Source organism: Aegilops tauschii, chromosome 4, assembly GCF_002575655.3.
Source record: "Aegilops tauschii subsp. strangulata cultivar AL8/78 chromosome 4, Aet v6.0, whole genome shotgun sequence".
NCBI lineage: Eukaryota > Viridiplantae > Streptophyta > Magnoliopsida > Poales > Poaceae > Aegilops > Aegilops tauschii.
Window position 1 is genome coordinate 355,261,583 of NC_053038.3, and position 5,593 is coordinate 355,267,175.

Below are 5,593 nucleotides of genomic sequence, written 5' to 3' on the forward strand. Positions count from 1 at the left end.
TAGGCTAGTTGATTTAGTTGATTTATTAGGCTAGTTGATTTAGTTGATTTAGAACATTTTGATTTAGTTGATTTAGTAGGCTAGTTGATCATTCCATGCTAAGTTGTTTTTTATGCTATATTGAAGTTGGTGTACCATTGTTTTTTGATTGGGTTAATTCCAACATATCTAGATCCTATTGTTAGTATCACATTATGTTACCGTTTTCCTTTCCCGTGAAGTGAATCGTTCATCTTTGCTCATATTGCTTTAGGAAAATGGCGCGACCACCACCACCACCATGTCAACTGTGCAAGTCAAGGTGCGCCAGCAGCCTTGCAACTGGCAAGCTGTTCAGCATCTACTTCCAGCCGAGTTTTCGTCATGCGGCGGTAAGAAATTATATGAAATGTAACAACTATTTTGTTTTTAGTGTTGGCATTACTACATTGTGTCATTTTGCTTTTTTTTACACAGATCGTCCCTTGCAATGTGAGGTTGAAATTCAACAAGCTGACAGGAGACATTGTGACCTTTGAGGCTCCTGGGGGCCTACACTATGGAGGTCGAGAAAGGACGCAATATGTCTCAGATTGGAGGAGATGGATGGGCCCGTTTCCTCGCCCGCATGTGTGTTACTGGTGGTGAGTTGATCAGCTTCTCCTTCAGTGCAGAAAGGCCCAAGCTGGCTGTCATCTATATCAACAAGGTGGAAGATGATGAAGATGATGAGGATCCACTTGATGAAGATGATGAGGACCCACTTCATAAAGCCATCATAGCTCAAAGAATGAGGCTGAGCGAGGAGGAGGTGTGCAAACTATGGGACATAATTCCGCCACGTGATGACTTTGTCGGGGTGCCATTCGTGACCCGCCTGACAATTACCATGGTCGATCGTCATGATATGGTATGTTATACTAACTGTAGTAATTTGATATGCTTAGTGAATCCGATGCTATGCTTTATTGTTATACTTACAAATGCAAATTATCCGATGATATGCTTAGTGAATCCGATGATGTGCTTCAGTGTAGAGTCCGATCACATGCTTATTAGTGTAGAATCCAAGAAACTATTAATAGTGTAGATAATCCATATATACTTAGTAGTAGAATTTATGCTTAGTAGAAATGTGTAGTACTGTGTCTTTTGATAGTGTAGAAATCTATACTTAGTAGACATATATTTGCAAGAGTATGTGCGAGGCTACTTATTAATTGATATGTTTTTCTTATTCAGAAATTGCCAAAGAGTCTATCTGTGAGTTGTGGTATCGAGCCTGATGAATAAGGCTCAGCTGGACTACGCCTTACCGCAAGGGGCTCCGTCATCACCTGTACTTACGGCGTGGACACGGACGGTCGCACACATTTAAACTCCGTTAGGTGGAAGAGATTCCTCGTTGACAAGAATCTTCGTGTTGGACAGGCCATCCTAATTACTATCAGGAACACCCATCGCCCAGGCTTGAGGATGATGATCGTCGTCGATATCATCTAGAACTACATATGTGTGTGTGGCTGTATGACTATATATACCTAGTAGAACTGCTATATATGTGTGGCTAGTAGACTACCTAGTACTGCTTATCATATATGCTATATTCATGTGAGGATGCATGTTGACTATGTATGAGTACCTGTAATGCTTTATGATATTGTATGACTACTGTATGACTATATGGTATTGTGGTTAATGATATTATTATCTGGTACATGTGAAACTGCAGTTTACAAACTGAAACGGGGCAGGGAACAGGGAAAATGATGAAAGATATAGCAGTAGCGCGGGGATAGAAAAGCGCTACAGCTACTTAATAGTAGCGCGTTCCGTAAAAGCGCTACTGATATAGTCAATAGTAGTAACGCGGGTTTATATCGCGCTACTACTAACTGTTAGCTGTAGCGCCGTAGTAGTAGCGCGGCTACCCGCGATGCTGATAGCATCAAAACCCGCGCTACTACTAAGGTTTTCCCTAATAGTGTCCACTAGTGTTCTATGCAACATCATAATTTACACATCATTTGTAGGACATGGGGAAGGGTTCACTAAGGGACATATGATCACCAACTCTACTTTAATAATAGAGATTAAGCGGATAATTACATGTTCCCTCAAGAAAAAAGTGGGTGATTACATCCCTTGGTGAACCAAAATGTCAATGATTCGCAATGAAAAAACCAAAATGTCAATGCGGAATTTTCCATGCTAATTCGGTTATGACAAAGCTTAATTTGCAAGTACACCGTCCAAGAGAAAAAATGGTCAAGACACCGACTGCTTATTACATGATGCTCATAGAAAACGATCGGGTGGCCATCACTTCCCCTGGTAAAATGCCTCAGCACTGGCCACGGATGCATGCTTGTTCAAAGCGTCCTTGCTTCTCCAATTTTTAGGATGTGTCCCGATAAGCTACTATACAGTAAGGTCGTTAGCAGGACTATTCACCGCACATTTTTTTAGGTAGTTGCATTGCAATAGCGTATCACGCGTACGTGACGGCGTTCATATATACACGCACCAACAAACAAGCACAAGACACGATGGAAGCTCTTTGCATGGTGCACTTGAGAGTCTTATCATGAGTCGTGACAGTATTCAGCGAACGATGGAGGTAGGCGCCGGGGCCGCGCCGCACCCCGATACCCTGCCTCGCTCCGGTGACAACTCCGGCGTGACCACCCTCGACCAGCTTCTCTCGCTCCGTTCAGGCGGATCGGTGTCTACGGCCACCAGCGAAGTCGACCCGTCCGGGCACGTCGTCGTGGACGTGCAGCCAACGGCCGACGACAACGATGATGGCAGTACCACAGTTGATGACTTGATCTGCCGCCCGGCCGTCCACTTCCTGCTGGCCTTTGACGACCTGACGTACAGCGTCAAGCGGCCGACGAGATCATTCAACCGGAGCCGTGACGTCCAGGCGGCCGACGCGACGAGGAGAAACACGCTGCTCGACGGAATCTCCGGGGAGGCACGGGGGGGGGGGGGGGGGGGGGGGGGGGGGGATCATGGCCGTGCTCGGCGCGAGGCAAGAGCACGCTCATCGACGCGCTGGCCGACCGGATCCAGCGCGAGAGCCTCCGTGGCGCCGTCACGCTCAACGGCGACGCTCTCGACAGCCGCCTGCTCAGGGTCATCTCGGCGTACGTCATGCAGGACGACCTGCTGTACCCCATGCTCACTGTCGCGGAGACCCTCATGTACTCGGCCGAGTTTCGGCTCCCGCGCTTGCTCTCCACGTCCAAGAAGAGGAGCCGCGTCCAGGCGCTCATCGACCAGCTCGGCCTGCGCGCCGCGGCCAACACCATCATCGGCGACGAGGGCCGGCGCGGCGTGTCCGGCGGGGAGCGCCGCGCGTGTCCATCGGCATCGACATCATCCACGACCCCATCATCCTGTTCCTCGACGAGCCCACGTCCGGGCTCGACTCCACCAGCGCCTTCATGGTGGTGAAGGTGCTGCAGGGCATCGCGTAGAGCGGCAGCGTCGTGATCATGTCCATCCACCAGCCGAGCTACCGCATCCTCGGCCTCCTTGACCGTCTCCTGTTCCTCTCCCGCGGCAAGACGGTGTACTACGGCCCACCGGCTGCGCTACCTCCCTTCTTCTCGGAGTTCGGCCACCCGATCCCCGATGGCGAGAACCCGGCCGAGTTCGCGTTGGATCGCATACGCGAGCTCGAGGGCACCCAGGCCGGGACCAACGACCTCGTGCAGTTCATCAAGTCATGGCAAGAGAAGCCGCTGTCCCGTGCCGTCTCGTCGGCAAGCACGAGCCCGCTCGGCAAGCCGTCGCTGTCGCTTAAGGAGGCCATCAGCCTGAGCATCGCCCGCGGCAAGCTGGTGTCCGGTACCAGCGCCGCCAGCACGCAGACGGCGGCGACAGCCGAGGTGGCGACGTACGCGAACCCGTGGTGGGTGGAAGTGTGGGTGCTGACGCGGCGGGCGTTCACCAACACATGGCGCACGCCGGAGCTGTTCGTGCTCCGGTTCGGCGCGGTGGTGGTGACGAGCTTCATCCTGGCCACCATCTTCTGGCGGCTGGACAACACGCCCAAGGGCGTGAACGAGCGGTTCGGCTTCTTCGCCATCGCCATGTCCACCATGTTCTACACCATCGCGGACGCGCTGCCGGTGTTCCTCATCGAGCGGTACATCTTCCTCCCGGAGACGGCGCACAACGCGTACCGCCGGTCCTCCTACACACTGTCCAACGCCATCGTGGCCTTCCCGCCGCTGGTGGTCCTCTCGCTCGCCTTCACCGGCATCACCTTCTTCGCGGTGGGGCTGGCGGGGGGCGCAGAGGGGTTCGTCTTCTTCGCGCTCATCGTGCTGGCCTCCTTCTGGGCGGGGAGCGGCTTCGTGACGTTCCTCTCCGGCGTGGTGCCGCACGTGATCATCGGGTACACGGTGGTGGTGGCGGTGCTGGCCTACTTCCTGCTCTTCAGCGGCTTCTTCGTGACGCGCGACCGCATCCCGGGCTACTGGATATGGTTCCACTACCTGTCGCTGATCAAGTACCCGTACGAGGCGGTGATGCAGAACGAGTTCGGCGCCGACCCCGGCAAGTGCTTCATGCGAGGGGTGCAGATGTTCGACGGGACGCCCATGGGGAAGCTGCCGGTGGCGACCCAGGTGACGGTGCTCAACGCGATGAGCAAGTCCATGCGAATCGACTTCAACAGCAACTCCTGCATCACCACGGGGACGGACATACTGGCCAAGCAGGCCGTGGACCAGCTGGGCAAGTGGGGCTGCCTTTGGACCACCCTCGCCTGGGGGTTCCTGTTCCGCATCCTCTTCTACGTCACACTACTGCTGGGGAGCAGGAACAAGCGGAGCTGACCCGATCGATGATCGGCGTGTAAACTTATTTTTCGTGCATGCACACGATGATTTTTTTTTTTGAACCGGGCTGATCCCCTTTCCATTAAAGATATAACGGAAATACAGCTAAATACTAGTTCACGCGACAAGGGAAAGGGAAAAAGCGAGTTCAGGCACTTCAGAGAAACCCGCTATGAGCGCTCGCAATCGAAACGCCCACTACGAGGCAAAAACCCTGAAGCACCATCAACACGCACCAACCAGACTCAAGTTCAGACCACATTACAGCCTACGCAGAGGCAACACAGAGATGCAGATTTACACCAAAATGAACACCGCAAAGTACTCCAGATTGTTAGAAGGGAGAGAGATTGGTGGAATAGTTCGTTGTATTGCTTGAGCCTCGTGGCATATATATATAGGAGTACAATCATCTCCTTGGAGTACAAGACAAGCCAGAACAAATCCTAGTCTATCTCGTCTTTCCTAATAAACATTATACTCAACATCCCCCCGCAGTCACAACGGTAGCGACGCAGACGGTGAGACTGGAGAAGAGTCCGAAGGCAAGCCGACGGACACCCCCCGCACAGTCGTAACGGTCGATGCATCGCAGAAGACGTGGCTGGAGTGGAAACCGACGAGGTTGCTCAAGCAAGGCGGTAGCCCTTTGTGCCGTTTGTCGATGTAGCCAAGAGCTTGGGTGGTGGAGCCGTGGTCGAGGTAGTCGTGCGAAGAATGTTGTGGTCGATGTTGAGTCGGGGTGGCCGGTGTCGAGG

At 52.6% G+C, this 5,593-nt stretch overlaps 1 pseudogene; it reads left to right on the top strand.

Annotated features, from left to right (window-relative positions):
• Positions 1-2,501: 2,501 nt before the first annotated feature.
• Positions 2,502-4,897, top strand: LOC109762035 (ABC transporter G family member 6-like; annotated as a pseudogene).
• The last annotated feature ends 696 nt before the right edge of the window (positions 4,898-5,593 follow it).